General features: G+C 34.8%; 1 protein-coding gene across 2 annotated transcripts in view; it reads right to left on the reverse strand.

The window, feature by feature from the left end:
- Gulp1 (GULP PTB domain containing engulfment adaptor 1) overlaps positions 1-17,017 on the reverse strand; it is a 239,350-nt gene that overhangs the window by 135,645 nt on the left and 86,688 nt on the right. For both annotated transcript variants that reach the window (XM_042688291.1, XM_042688292.1), the window contains exon 2: positions 13,954-14,082. The gene's annotated coding sequence lies outside the window, so the exon portion shown is untranslated. The remainder of the gene's footprint in view (positions 1-13,953; positions 14,083-17,017) is intronic.

Raw genomic sequence — 17,017 nt, forward strand, 5'->3', positions numbered from 1 at the left:
ATAGATGCAGAAAAAAGAAGTTCTAAGATTCAATATGCCTTTATGAAAAAAGTTCTAGTGAAACTAGGAATACATGGAACATTCCTTAATCTAATAAAGGCTGTGTATGACAAACTTACATAGTACATAATGATGAATAACTAAAACCATTTCCTCTAAAATAAAGAACAAAACAAGAATGTCCACAATCTCTTGAATGTAGTACTAGAAATCCTAGCAAGAGCAAATAAGGCAATAGAAAAACATCAAGAGGATATAAATAGGAAGGGAAGAAATAAAACTATCCTTTTTTGCAGATGACCTAATTCTGTACTTAAAGGATCCTAAGACTCCTCCCCCAAGCTCAAAAGTTTCAAAACTTTGCCAAAGTAGCAGGGTATAAAACCAGCCCATAAAAATCAGTAGCTTTTCTATATGCCAACAAGGATATTGAGACTGAAATCAAGGAAGCAACTCCACTTATAATAACCTAAATAACATAAAATATAGAAATTAACTTAAGCCAAGATATGAAAGGACCTTTACAGTGGTTTTGTTTGTTTTTTGCTTTTTGGGGTTTTTTTGTCGATCGTGTGGCTTGAACTCTGGGCTTGGGCGCTGTCCCTGTGCTCTTCAGCTCAAGGTGAGCGCTCTACCGCTTGAGCCACAGTGCCAATTCCGGTTTTCTAATGCTTTTATAGGAGATAAGAGTCCCATGGACTTTCCTGCCTGGGCTGGCTTTGAACTGCGATCCTCAGATCTCAGCCTCCTGAGTAGCTAGGATTACAGGCATAAGTCACCGGTGCCCGGCTACAGTGTATTTTTTTAATGAAAAAAATAGTAAGCCTGTGATCTTGGACAAAATTCCTTTCACTGATTAAGATTGTTGAGTTCTCAAGGGAATTACATAAAGGCACAAACATGCTAGTCTTTCCAGCCTCTGAATTCTTTAGAGTATGCTGGTAAGAATGTTATCTTCCAAATCCTTTATTCTTGCTAAATTAAGATCTAAAACACATGCACATTCTTTTTCCAGAGTGGATTATTGAAGTACTATAATTTAGAAAAAGAAAAGTGCCTGCTGGCTAAAATCATATTAACGGGTCATAAAAATGATTTGCCAATTGGTTGCACAGCTGTAGTCAATAATCCAATGAAAATGTATTCCTGTGGAGTTTTGTGTAAAAAAAAAAAAAAAGTGACAAAAAAGCCAGCAGCATAGACTGTGACTGAACATATCAAAAACTAGTCACAAATTAGAAGTATGTAAAAAGCAACTGATCAGCTAAGGAAGCACTTGTGCCTCACAAAGCAGTAGCATCTTGGATTTTCAGTTACTATTAGCGTGTCTAACAATTGTACTCAGTGAGGTATATACTTACTGATAAAGTGCTTTAATGATATTCAATCTATTATTCATTCTTATCCTCCCTCTCCCAACTTCCATATTTTGTTAACCTCCTTGAAAAATATTTGGGTTTTTTTGTTCTTTTTTAATATATATTTTTTATTGTAAAGATACTGTACAGAGGGGTTACAGTTACATGAGTAAAAGAGTACATTGTTACTTCCTTCTTTGTTTTTCTCCTACCATCCCTTCCCTCTCCACCTCCCCAACTCCTCCCTTCCCCAACCCCCGTCAGTTGTAAAGTTCATTTTCAACATAGTGTCTTATATATCTCATTATTACAATGGGTCAACCTGTATCCTTATTTCAGCATTTTTATTCCCCCCTCCTCCAAAATTAGAAAAATGTATATACCAGATGCAGGGCACCAGAATCAAATACAGTGAAAACAGGGGTTGTACCATGGGGGCAGAACATACAAAAGAAACAAAAAAAATCACATAGCACATTATAAATACATTAGAAACAACAGCAAGGAAGATAAAACGTCTTGTGCCCCTATCTTGGGGTTCATTTCACTTAGCATCATCTTATATGGTCATATGTCCATAGCTTTTGACCTTTTCTGCTTGTCCTAGACATAGACTAGTTATCCTTGCAAGTATTTGTAAACAGATTTCATTATAACCTATTTTTATGAACCCATACATTATAACTCCATCATATTGAACCCCCCTTTATCCTGTATCCTGTCATCCGCCACCACTACCTCATTTACCCACTCTTCACTGGTTCCGCTCTCAAGTGATTAAAATAAATATCTTTCTTTTCTTTATTTTAGCAGTATAGAGTTTGAATTCAGTATTTCATATACGCTAGGTAGGAACTCTACCACTTGGGCCACACATCCAGCTCTTCTGGCTTTGTTTATTTTTTTTATTATACATTTTTTTTATTGTGAAAATACCATACAGAGGAGTTACAATTACATGAGCAAGGTAATGAGTACATTTCTTATCATGTACTGCTGCCTCCTCCTTTGTTTCCCCTTCCAATCCCTTCCCATCTCTACCCCCTCCCCAGGCTTTGGTTATTTTTGAGAGAGGGCATTATTTTTGCTCAGGGCCAGCTTAGACCAAAATCTGCCTGCTTATACTTCCTGTCATAGCTGATAAGACAGGTGAACACCACCATGACTAGTTTTTTCTGTTGAGACACAATCTTGTGAGCTTCTGTCTAAAAATGGCCTGAAATTGCTCTCTTACTATTTCAGCCTAATGCTCAGCTGGGATGATGTGTGTAAACAACCACACCAAATTTTTCCTGTTGAGATGGGGTCAAGCATGGTCTTCCTTGCTTCAGTTGACCTGGAAATGTGAGCCTCCTTATCTCTACCTGCTAGGAGCTAGGATAACAGGCTAATAAGCCACCAATGTCAGTCAATAAATTACATTTTTAACAAACAAATTGCAATAGAAACATCTTTCAGCAAATACAGAAGTGCATGTATTCAATAGCATAAGTACCTAAAGTGATTTTGACATTTAAATTTAATTATTATAGGCAATGACTATATAAATGTATAAATTTTTAAATTATACATTCCTTTTACTTAGTATCAGATAATTTGAAAATCTGAAAGAAACATAAAAAGGGGCAAGCTTGCTTCCCTCAAAAAATAACAGAACTAGGAAGGTGGCTCAGTGGTAGAGTGCTTGCCTTGCATGCATGAGGCCCTGGGTTTGATTCCTCAGCATCACATAAGCAGAAAAAGCCAGAAGTGGTGCTGTGGCTCAAGTGGTAGAGCGCTAGCCTTGAGCTGAAGAGTGAAGGACAGCGCCAAGGCCCAGAGTTCAGGCCCCAAGATCAACCAAAAATAATAACAATAACACAACTCTAAAATTAGTAAAAAATACATGTGTCAATGTCTTATTTACCTGACATTAACTGCAAATTTCATTGTGACAGACATTAGAAATATCAGTGAAAAAAATTAGAGATAACCTATACCTCAGTGGTGCTTACGTGCTATTGGGAAAGCCATATTATGGGAAAAAAATTAAACTAACTGGACAAGTGGCTATAGGTGTTAAAAGAATAATAACTATGTCTATGAAATACACTGAACAAAACGCAATTTTTGTATTTTTGCATTTTATCTCCTGGAAATCAGTTCTCTACTCCCTGTATAATTATTAACTGAACATACCAGATCTTTCCTTAAGCCAACCTCATATACTTACTCTCTGGAACATAAAACCATAAATGTAGGCTGTGTAGGTTTAAGTACTTGACACACTCTTCTGCATGCCAACTAAGCAAGCAATGACTTATCCTAAGACTCATAGCATTTTTTTTAATATATTTTTATTATCTTTAGTTGTACAAAAGAGTTGCAGTTCAAAAAAGCAGTTTATGAATACAATGCATCTTGATCAATATTAAACTTTCACCATTCTCCTTCCTCCTAACCCTACTTTTTATGGCTTTTTTCATAAATCTGGAACCTTTTATCTGGCTACTATGCAATCCTGAAGTCACACTCAATCTCTGAATAACAGCACTTCTTGGGCAAATGTCAAGTTGTTGCTTCCATTTCAAATGTGGCACTACCTCCTTCTTATATTTCTCACATTTTTTGGCTGACTAAGACTTCTATTGATTTTTTTGCCAACCTAGTTCTAAACTGAATTGTATGTGATATATTACTTTTCTGATCTACTCAAGGATTTGAGGTATATTACTATTGTGCTGTTTATCGAAAGAATCAAAAAAATCTGCAACTTTCCTCCCAAAATAAATTTAACTTACAAAAGATGCCAAAATTTTTCAAATAATTTCATTGTCCTTAAATTTTTTTTGTTAATTTTCCATTCATGTTAAGTGAGATAAATTAGAAGCAAGAAACTAAAGATGTTTTCATCTTTTTAATTTAAATAAGAGATTCACCTTTGAATCTATGATAGTACCTGCTAGAAAACATGTCTATAAGACTTCCTATGCTGAATATTAGGTAGGAGGGATGAGGAGCTTAAAATGAATAAAATATGATGGAGGAGGAACTAAGAGTGGGAGAAGATGAAATACATTACAAGTCTAGCAGAGAGCTGAATGGCAGCTCATCTTATAAGAAGATGACAAGGGAATACTGACTAGGGGTTTGCTATGTTTTTGATTGAAGTACTTTCTTTGGTACTTCAAATCTTCCTCGTGAAGTACTATAATAGATAAAAACTACATCTGGGTTCTAATTCATTGTTATTTGACCACAAACAATTTTACGTGTTTGTTCCTAAGTTTTTTCATCAATAATCTAATTTTCCTACCTCCAAATTATGAGAATTGTGTTCATTTGTGAAGAAACTTCCAGTATGGAAGTGTTAGTTATTGTTGTTGGTGTTATTGCTGAATATCCTATACTTTGATGCTTTCTCAAGAGTTTAGAAAATTCCACTCAAGGACTGGGAATAGAATAGACGTATAGCCAGGCACCTGTGTCTCATGCCTGTAATCCCAGTTACTCCAGAGGCTCAGATCTGAGGATTGAAGTTCCAAGACAGCTCAGGCAGCAAAGTCCCTAGGATTCTTATCTCCAATAAACTACTCAGAAAAAGCCAGCACTGTGGCTTAAGTGGTAGAGTGCCAGCCTTGAGCAAAAGGAGCTCAGAGACAGTGACCAGGCCCAGAGTTCAAGCCCCAGGACTGCCAAAAATTTTAAAAAAATAAATAAATAGTAGACTTATGCACCAAGTAGAAGAGTATTTTCCTAGAGAATTCCAGATTTCTTCTAATTATCCAAAATTTTAGACAGGACAAATCATTTTTTAAAATAGTCAAATTAAGTGAATAAAGGATATAAACTAACTTTGGAAAACAAAATATCAGTCTCTCATTCTACGCACCTTGGTTTATGTTTCTTGATTTTTTTCTACTGTAATTATTATAACTCCTATTTTCTTATGAATTATCTGAGAAAATAATTTCTATTATACCTATTACAAAAAATCTATATAAAACTATTCTTTCCTAAAGAAAGATCTACTTATTTTAGTCATTAGGAAATAAAATGGTGTTGAGGCTTATAATCTACATAAACAGAATATTTATACATATCTAGTTAAAATGAGTTAAAGCAAAACATACTAAGCAAATAAAATTTAAAAAAAAAAACATACTAAGCAACTGTCAAAATAAATAATCACTCCCACATGTGCCAAATGATTTTCCTTATTTCATGGGTCAGAAAGAATTTGTCTACATATTAAAGTTACTGTGAGGCGTATTCACCCTGTCATAACTCTTGCTAATCATAAATTAAGGAAACAGCTGAAATAAGATTGTAGTGTTTTGATTAAATCATCCTATCATCTCAAATGTGTTAATGGAATGCCAGCTTAATGTTTTGAACCTGAGTTGGGGGATACAAGAACATGTAAATATGTTCTGTTCTCTCATAGCCTAACTCATGAGTTCATACAGTAGATTTAATATTAAACTCTTAACTTGCATTCCAGAAATCCAAATACCACTTAAGTCATTCAGAAATTCATAAAATCTGCCCAGGAATGTTATGTCTAATTACCTTACATAAAGCAGTGGCACCACTAACAGTGGCTTACATAAAATGATTTATTTCTGTGTTTCATTAAATTTCTCCCATTCACTGATACAGTTTTCAAAATCAAATAAAAAATGCTCCAATCTACACTTCTTTTTCACTTTATGTCCCAAAGTAGCATTCTCCCTGATTTATTATCAAATGCCTGCTTAACCTAAGAATATGCTATCTATGTCCACATATATACCTCAGGATGTAAGTTGATATAAGTATAATTCTATTTTCTCTTAAACCTTTTGAAAATAATTACATATTTATAATACTTTATGAATAATAATCTATTTCAAGATACATATAATAAAGTTTATGTGTTAAAATCTATTCTTCAAAATGTATTTACAAAAGTAGTTTATGCTCACCCAGAACTACAAAAGGAAGTTAAAAAAAAAAGACAATCAGCATCACCCAGAAATAGCCATGATAGTAGTATAAGTATTGCTTACTAAAAGCAGCCAGACATGCAGCATTGAGATTTTACTATACATACAGTTGTACCCTACTTTTCATTTTTACTTAACTTCGCATTTGGTAATGGTTATTTTCTATACCATTAAAAATTACTTCAGAATGTCATATTTACATTTTTCATAGCATTCTATTACTATTATACATATATGTGTATGAAGAATCATTATATGAAGAATTGTTTCCTCTTCAACTTCGTGTATCATCATGTATACGCTAAGACTTCCTTACTTAACCTTACCAGTACTAAACACAGTTAGGAAAGTGGCATTCCTTTTCTCTCCTCTCTCTCTCTCTCTCTCTCTCTCCCCCCTCCAATCTCAGAGCCTACAACTACCATCTATACAGATGCAGTATCTAGCAACCTAAGCTTTCCTTTGATTCCTGTTGTCACTTTCTGCCTTTAATTCACTCCATGTCTATATATCTGACTTTTATTTACTGTTTTTCATCCTAGCATTTTCTTTTCCAAATCAGCATCATTTTCCACCCAACAGAGTTCCTTGTCTGGCCTTTCTTTCTCTGGTATTACTTAAATTACTTCTTATCTCCACATGGCACCAAAGGGGATTTTTGTTAAACACAAACCTGCTTACAAGTCTTTTATCTGCTTAATTCTTTCAGTGGCAACTGCCTACATTCAAAATAATTTTCCTGAGATGTTTTCTTATTAGATGCTCTATTTGGATCTTCTCCATGATCATTTCTCTCCATCTACTCTTTCTTAAAAAGTATATTTTATTGTTATTGTAGAGGTGATGTGCAGAAAGGCTACAGTTACATAAGTCAGGTAATGAGTACATTTCTTTTTGAACCACGTCACCCCTTCCCTCTTTCAATCCCAGTTTTCCTTCCCATCCCCACCCATAAGTTGTACAGCTCATTTTCCACATACTGTCTACTGAATACCACTGCTGTACTAGTTCATTCTTGTCCCACCTTTTCTGTACCCCACCTTCACCTCATATCTTTATCTAATTTTGAGGTTGCTAGAAACTCCCAGTTATTGTGTACTCCTCCTAGAGTTTAGTTAAGTGATGTTCAACCTCACATCCCACATTCAGGCATATTCTAAACCTTAAAATATGATCTCATTTGGAAACTGGTTCTTTGCAGATGTAAATAGCTCAAGAGCTTGAGATTTAAAAAAAAAAAATCACTCTGAATTCAGGACAGGTATATTTATAAAGAAAGTACATAGGGAGACACAAGGAATGCAGCCATCCAAAAAGTATAGTTATGCTGTTTCAAGGCAAGAAACACCAGGCATTATCAGAATTTGGAAGACACTTAGAATGATCCTCTCCTGCAGCCTTTAGAGGAAGAGTGAGCCTGCTGTCCTCTTGATTCCCATTGTAGCTTCTATAATGTTAGAGAATGATTTTTTGTTTAACCCACCTAATTTACAGTTCTTCATAATGGTAGCCCTAGATAACTAATATTCTACCTATTCAAGACTTACTGAAGTAGAGTAACAGTGTTATTTCAATTCTCACTCGACTATACGATCCATAAAGCAAAAAGACTAATTCTACTGCTTACAGTTTTATGCCTATTGCCAGCAGGCCAATCGGTATATGACAAGTGGATTTTTCATGATGACAGAAGCTGCTTGATATCTGAGCAGCATTATCACTCAGTTTGCTTATTATTTGAGATTTTATTACCACGATAATTTGATGGCTATTAAACTTCACTTCTGAGGAAGGGGCTGCACAATTTACATTGTTTTCGCTGGCAATACCTCCACTCCAACCCTGCTCTTAGAACTTCAAATTTCCTTTGGGAAATCCATCCTCCTCAAGAGCAGACCTTCTTGGGGTAGCTATTAAACAAGTGTCATTGCTGCCAGAGAGTGACTGAAAGTTAACCAGGAGGACGGAAGGGGTCCTTCAGCTCTGTGGAAGACCCTCTGAGCTCTCTCTGATCCTAGTTCTCTAGATCCGAGGAACAGTTTGGTCCTCATCTTTACTGAGAACTCTTTCATCCAGTTATGCTCCCATTTTCTCAGAGACCCTGTATCTTTTTGGGGATATGCCTTTTTCTTTTGTTTAAATACCCACAACAAATTTCTGCTACTCAACAATCTAAGAACAGTAATTATATCATTCAAATGTGGATGTCATCAGTACACAGTACAAGCTGCTTATATAAATAGGAGATCCTTCACAGATTGTCACTGGTTCAAGAAGTTTCTACTATGGATTAGCTTAGGCCACTTAACTAATGAATTATGCAATTGAGAATGCATGAGCTGTCATTTATTCTGATAGCTACTTCCATTTCTTCATGTACTGCACATATTAATGGAAGCACTACTCCTCTCTCTCATTTATTTTACTCTTTATAAATGTAAATATAAAAATGACCTGTTAAATACTTTTGAAGTTTGGGCTGAACTAAAAATTTCTCAATGCAAATCATGTTCTAAAAGTAAATTAAAGCATTTTATGAAGAATATTAACATTTAACTAAGTCAAGGCTCTCATATAATAAATGATACCCATCATGGAATCAATAATTAGCTTAAACCAAACTAATTTCCACTTTGCATATTTGATGAGCAGCCACTTGCCTGATTCATTATTTCATTCAACTAGCAATTAATTTATGAAGGAACAACATAGTACATAAATATTCAGAACACTTTTTCTTCTAACCCACTGTTAAATGTAAACCAGTATTAATATTTTATAGGTAAGGATCAATTTGAACATCACAATTAAAATAGACATATATTTTACACATTTAGCTGTGCGAAATATACATTTTAAAATGTCAGTGAAACCAAAAACATTCTCTTCAATTTCTTCAATGCTTTTCTTTTAGACCTAAAGGCAGATAAAGTACAATATATCTTTGATTCTGATCTGAATTTGCTCCTCACTAAGGGATTTCCCTAGAGTCTGTCCTCAAAGATCAGTGCTGTTATTCTAATGCATTGCAACTCAGAGAACAGAAAATACATTTCTAGCTATTTGTGCTTCTTTCTCAACATCCCATCACACTTTATCATCATTAACGATTCTAATAATGATTCTAATAATCTATTTGAAAGATTATCAACTTCTACTAATACACTGTAAAGTTTGTAAAAGTATATCTGAAAGATATCAAAAAATGAAAATCACATTCTAGATATATTTGAATCTAAACTTTATTTATGGTTTCAAAACCAAATCTTTTTTTGGTAGATTTTTTTTTTTTTTTTTTTTTTTTTTTTTTTTTTTGTCGGCCGTGGGGCTTGAACTCTGGGCCTGGGTGCTGTACCTCAGCTCTTCAGCTCAAGGCGAGCGCTCTACCACTTGAGCTACAGCGCCACTTCCGGTTTTCTGGTGGTTTATTGGAGATAGGAGTCTCATGGTCTCTCCTGCCTGGGCTGGCTTTGAACCGTGATCCTCAGATCTCAGCCTCCTGAGTAGCTAGGATTACAGGCGTGAGCCACCAGTGCCCGGCTTTTTTGGTAGATTTTTAAGACATACTGCCTCCTGTATATATTTTGATGAAACTTTAATTTTACTTAATCCTATCCTCAATGCTAGTACCATAGCCCAACCCTGAAATTTCCCATTCTCCCTCTAATCAGCTTATAAATTACATTTCTCTTTCAGTTGTTTCCATGTTAGCTTAGTTTGAATTTAGAGATTTTACTGGATTTTTGGACTCTTTTCTACTTTTCCATCTTTGATGTGAGAATAAAATTGATTTAAAAAAACTATTCTATGCTGATCATTAACATCAGACATTCTGCTAAATACTTTGAATATTGATCTATCTTATTGATGAAAAAGACAAAAGCAAAAATGAAAGAACAAAATGTAGTTTGAAAATTATAAATTTCTGGAGATCAATGTTAGAGAATGATCAAACATTAAGTTCAAAGTTTAGAAAGGTATAAGTCAGGTCTTAAAGGTCTCCTATTTCCTTCTAATTAATTTTTCCCTGGCCAGTTGGTGAGGGAGATCCAGTACAGAGTGTTATGCGTAGGGGATGATGTGATCCTATGCAGATTTCCAGACACTCTAGGCGGGGAACATTTGAAGAAGAAAAACACAGAAATAGTTTGAACCTTTAAGTTCTGTATTACTACTTTCAGAAATGTAATGGAAGCCTGAAAAGGCTAAGAATGGGATTTCAAAGAGGTTATATGTAATTAAAAAAAAAAAAAGTACAAAATAGAATGAACAGACTTACTAGTCAATGGAAGATTAATGATTCTAATATCCAATTATATTACCCAACTGAGTAGTAAATACAAATGGAAGTAAAAGAGAGTAAATACAAATGGAAGTTCTTAATTTTAAGACACTAAATAATGATTTTGGCACCTGACTTACCAATTCAGTCCATCTATATTGATACAGAATGCAAATGGAGATATCCAGAAATCAAATGGGATAGGAACCTTCCAAGATGTTTACAAGTGTTCACTCTCTACTGATATTCATGCCCTTTCTTAGCACTCTTCTCTCGAATGTGTGATAGACCTATCAAAACTACACTGTTTACATGGTTTCCCGCATTTGTGTTAAATAGAGTGTGCCTATAAATCTAGAAGTAAACATGTTGGTATGCAAGTGGTTACAAATGAATTAACTGAAGCATAGTGGACTCTATGGAGAACTGGAATCGTATAATTTTTTAGAAAGACTAAGTCAAAGCCCAACAACATAAGCACCAGAAAATTGGTACATACAAGACGGTAGGAAGGGCTGGGAAGTTGGCTCAGTGATAGAGCGCTTGCCTTGCATGCCTGAGGCCCTGGGTTCGATTCCTCAGCACCACATAAGAAAAAAGCCGGAAGTGGCGCTGTAGCTCAAGTAGTAGAGCGCTAGCCTTGAGCTGAAGAGCTGAGGGACAGCGCCCAAGCCCAGAGTTCAGGCCCCACGACTGGACGCAAAAAAAAAAAAGGCGGGAAGGGCCAATAGGAGAGGTTTGGATGAATAAAGAAGGGAAGAGAAGAAAGTAAACAGTCAATAATTCATTATATATCCCACAAACTTAAGAAAAGTAAGTAAAGGGGCATGAGAATGTTGAAGGTGACACTGATCAATATCCATTATATTAATAAACTGCTTTGTTAAATGACATCTCCCTTGGACAACTACAGATAACAAACATTTTTTTAAAAACTAAGATAAAAATAAGAGACTAAAAAATAGTGGTACATTCATTTCATATGACTGCACAAACAAACCACAATTGCCACTGGTGGTCTTAAAAGCAAACTGCCGGAATTCGTTCTTTACTTTTCCAGCTTTTGGTGGTTTTTGGTGGCATGTAGCATTGTAACAGAAGAAGGGACATCAGATATCCTTGGTGTTCGAAACCAAACTAATTTTACCAACAGAAGTCTCATTTTTTGTTCTATTTATCCAATTTCTGTTAATCCTGCAAACATGCCCCCTTTCCTAAGCAGAGTAATTTCTTTCCTTCACCTGCCACCCTCCAAATGTCATCTGTCTAAATGTCATCCATCACAACCTTTTTCACTGCCACTTCTCTTGCCTTCGATTAAGTTCCACTGCTTCTTATTTGTGGGTAACCTTGATCAGCATCCATGTCTTGGGGAAAAATTGATTGGTACTGTAGCCCTTGCAATACCCACAGGGTGGCATACACAAATGCCCACTAGTTGTTCCTTGAGTGTGATTCTGTTGTGCAATGACAGCTATGGTGGCATTCACTGGTATACTGTTTCAGGGACTACACTACAAAATCCTCAGGGAAGAAATTACATCTTCTTCATCTCTTGTGTTGCTTACAGTATGTAGTTTGCTGCATAACAAATAACAAGTATTCAGCAAATGATGAATATAAAGAAAGCAAAAGAAAAGCCTGCCTTTTATGATGCACTTTTCTTTCCTTTATTCAGAAACATATCCCAACTAGATTAAAGTCATTTAAAGATAGCATTAACTATCTGGTTCTCCCCACAACCTTTCCGCTCTAGGTAATGATAAAATGGGAATACCTACGTAGAACATCCAAATCACAGAATTTATTGCCCACAACTCTGTTACTTCTACCCTGGTTTTTTTTTTTTTTCCAATTTCCTCAACATCCTCTGTATTTTTCCAGCCCTGTACCTTTTTTCAAGTGGATACTCTATTTTGATTTACTGCCTAAAACAAAGCTTCTCTCTTAACTGTGAACTGCTCCTCATCCCAATTTCGAAGTTTCACCACCAGCAACTGTCCTTTGCCTTCTTTCTTGGCACTTCATATATCCTGTCTCTAAGTCACTGAAATGTGTTTCTTTTATTGAAAGTTAGTTATAACAAGGAACTATCTGTGTGCCTTTCTGTCCTTAATCTCAATCATCATTCCTATCATTGCTTAAATAATCACAGTGGTAAAGAAGTAGTGTAATTACGTCTACAATAAACAACAGTTGAGTGAATGAGTACTTGCAATCAAACAAGGCACTTGAAATGGTATTGTAAAATTAAAGGTAAATAGAAATAGATAAATGACAGACATATAGTCACTTTCTCCTCAGGTACATTATGTAAGGGAGAGTATTTGTTGAGCATATGTAAGAAAGAGAATAAAAAATTAACATCGTGAAATGGCATGGCAAAATAAAAGGCAGACAGAAATCAATAAATGACAGATAAATAGTCATTTTCTTCCCAGCCATGTTATGTAAAGGAAAATATTTATTGAGTATATGTAAGAAAGAGAATAAAAAAATTAAAATCTAGGTAGGGGCCAATGACTCAAAACTGTAATCCTGGCCACTCAGAAGACTGAGATCTAAGGAACTAACCATCAAAAGCCAGAATGCAGTTGTGGCTCAAGTGGTAGAGTGCTGGTCTTGAACAAAAATACTAAATGACAGTGAGGAGACCCTGAATACAAGTCCCAGTACCATAAAAAAAAAAACAAAGATTCTTAATTTTGAATTTTTAATTCAGTACTGTTACAGCGATCAACTGAATGAGAAAATATGGTAAACAATTAATTAATGAGGAAATATGATTAATATATTGATCATACTAATCATTAACCATATTAACCATTAACCACTTTAAAACTGATAAAAACTGCGTCTCATTCCCACCTTCAGCAAGAAAACTCAGCAATAAGAATTAAAACACCTTAACCATCATAGTCATTGAACTAGTTGATGGTATTTTTGTCATGTATACATCAATCTTTCTATCAGGATAGTCAGTGAATATTAAATATAAATGCCACAAAAACTATGTTTAACTCATTGGTGCGGCATATAAAAAACAGTGGAACTATGACACTGCTATTCAGAGTTTCAAAGAATACAACAAAAAAAGATTTGCTGCAAAAATAATTTTTAACAAGCATCAAAGAATTCAGATACTAGCATCACCACTTTTGTAAATGGAAAAAAAAGGAATGATATAAAACAAAATGATCGCAACAGTTATTTTCAAAGAACGGTATTCACTGCTGCCTTTTATTCTATATTTTGTATTTGGCCATTTTGGACAACAGAGTAATATCTTAAATACTCAGTACAAGATAAAGCACTCGGAAATATAAAAGTAATTATTTCTTCTTACCTGAGTTTGCCAAAATAGAGTGGAAAAAATGCAGACACACAGCTCCACGGAGCTTCAATCATACAGCTGCACCAGAACAGTCCCTCTGTCACTTTTCCTCTTAAGTATATCAGATGGAATCACATACACCTACAAATAAAATTAAAATTGCACTTAGTATATTTAATCAAGGAATTTAAAGGTTACTTCTGAAATTCTTGTTACGTTTCTTATGAAAATAATAAAACATACATTTTTTTCATTGGTAATTGAGTTAGATTGCTGGATGGTGGCAAATTGTGGAAATGCTAAACAATAACTGTCTTAAGTCAGATACATTAGTGTTATCACACAATAAAAGTTGGAGGAGAGAGGAGAGAGAAATCTTCATCTTTCTCTTGAGCTATACAAATAGCTCCTTCCTATCTTAATTAGACCAACCAGATACATGCCTTGTTCATTATATTATGAACGTAAAACCGAATATTAGAAAAAACATTCATGTTTTTTCATCTTCATTTCATTTCCTTGGAGAAATGATAGCTTATCCCTTTATTCATTTTTGTGCTATATGCATGATAATCAGGCTGTTAGTTAAGAAAGGCCTTTTCTCAACACAGAAATGAAGATGTCTTTTCAGAAAAAGACAACAGCACAAATTGTATTCCCTTAATCTATGCATTTCAAATAACTTCTAATATAAATTCAGACATACCAGGAAATTTCATAAAATAGTCTGTTCTTGCCAAAACCACTTTTTAAGTGAGGTAACATATAACTTTAGTCCTGTCTTCCTAAGATTGAAGCAAACACTTTGACACAGACATTAGTGATGTCAGATGAACTTGCTTTTTGACTTTCTTCAAAGACAGATGTCAAATATTATTCATTACTGCTTCAGTGTCTGCATCTCCGCCATCTTAACAATGTGAAAACTGTACTTCTTCACCTTAGGCATAATCATCTGTGGAAACTGATTTATCCATGGTCCTTTTTTAAAAAAATTTTAACATAATTTTAGATATAGAGATTTTATTATAAGTTGCTCCAGAGGCAAACTCTGAGGTAACAATTTAGTTTCAAGAAGTTTATTTAGGAGATGATCTTAGGAAACAGCAATAAGGAGAAAAGAAGTGAGACAAGTCTGTGGAGACAGAGCGTTACCAGGTCTAGCAACACCAGTGTGGGTAACAGCAGCCTAAAGAATGGTAGAGTAGGCTTCCAGGGGTATTAATTCCCCAAGACTTCCTAGCTACTTTAGTTGGCAAAGTTGTCTTTGGTGGCCAAACAATCCTTTCATGGTGAGGAACATTTTTTTCTGCCAATGCTTACTGCAGTATTTATGACATCACTTGAAAGCCATACAAAAGGATAAATACAGGCAGCCTCGAATCAGTGAAAGAGAAATATATCAGTCTTCTCAGGAGCTCACTGGACATTGATGGAAGTGAACCATACAACTTGTGGGTGGAGATAGGAGGGAGGAACTGGGGGAGAATGAGGAAATAGAAGACACTATGGTGAAAGGACATTACTGATTATCTAACTCATGTAATCATAATCCCTCTATAATAACAAAGTAAATTATTTTTTAAAAAGATATAGCCAGACTCATTGTCCTTGAGCAGGTCTTTCCCCATCCTTGACAGAAACTCAGGAACATTATTTTTTTAAAAAGATATAGCCAGACTCATTGTCCTTGAGCAGGTCTTTCCCCATCCTTGACAGAAACTCAGGAACTAGACTCCCGCAAGCATTGTTGGTGTTACAGGAAGCACTAATGGAGAAGGTGTATAGGCAGATCAGCCAAACATTCCCCCTTAAAAGACAGCAATTTTTTTAATTAAATTACAAACAAGGTTTATTGTAAAAATCACTTGTAGATATTTTATAAGTATACTGATAAAGAATTGTTTGCCCATCAAATAATACTATTTTTAATGAAATCATATGGAATTTTGTTACCAATCACTGGATCTTAGAGTATATACAATTCATGTTATCTTTACTAAGAATGTAAAGCCTGCTTGGTCACATACTTTCAATTCTAGAACTAGGTCTGGTCATCCAGGACAGAAAATATCAATCACATCATATAGCAAAAACTGGGAAGCCAGATGCTGGTGGCTCACAACTATAATCCTTACTACTCAGTAGGCTGAGATCTAAGGATCATAGTTTAAAGCCAGCCCAGACAAGAAAGTCTGTGAGACAATTATTGCAATTAATTATCAAAAACCAGAAGTGAAGCTGTGGCTCAACTGGTAGACCAAAAAGTTCAGAGATAGCACCTAAGCCCTGATGTCAAGTTCCAGAATTGGCGTGCGCGCACACACACACGCACGCACGCACGCACACACACGCACACACAGAAGATAACCAGGAAACCATTTCATGATTTCCAGAGTGATTTAGCAGATACGTTTTTCTTCTGTGTTTGTGTTAGGTGAGAGTAGAAAAGAAAAGATAGTAATATCAGTTCCTTTTCAGGACAAGACTAATTTATCAATGTATAACAAATTTTGATCCTACCAAACTTAAAGAGAAATTATTGAAGATAACATAATTAACTATTAACCGATTAGATAAATCCCATTCTAAACTATTAAAACAAAGAAATATCTTAAATGTATGGTTCCAAGGAACATTTCCAGAGCTTTTGTTTCCTTCTCTTACTGAATGAAGCCCGGCCTTCCTTCAGGAAATAGTCTTAAGAGTAGAATATTTTATGCAATTTGACAGAATAAAGAAGAGCATAAAAATACCCACATCAAAAATAAGAACTAACTTATGCCAACTTCTGTCTTTTCCTTGCAGGAAAATGACTTATATTCTGAATTGGAGCTATTATTCTATGTCTGATATGATTAAAATTGTTCATAGAAAGAGTAATTTGAATAATCTTGCAAAATATGATTGGCTTATAAGCTACTCTTTTGAACATATTTTTACTTTAAAGTAAAACATCCCAATTTCCAATTCAAATGACTTTCAAAAATTTAGTCTGACACCATGTATTCAATTTGATCCTTTTTTGTACTTATTAGACATTTTCATGCAATTTGCAGTTGTATAGGAAATTAAA

This window comes from Dipodomys spectabilis, unplaced genomic scaffold, assembly GCF_019054845.1.
Source record: "Dipodomys spectabilis isolate Male_0828 unplaced genomic scaffold, ASM1905484v1 ptg000115l, whole genome shotgun sequence".
NCBI lineage: Eukaryota > Metazoa > Chordata > Mammalia > Rodentia > Heteromyidae > Dipodomys > Dipodomys spectabilis.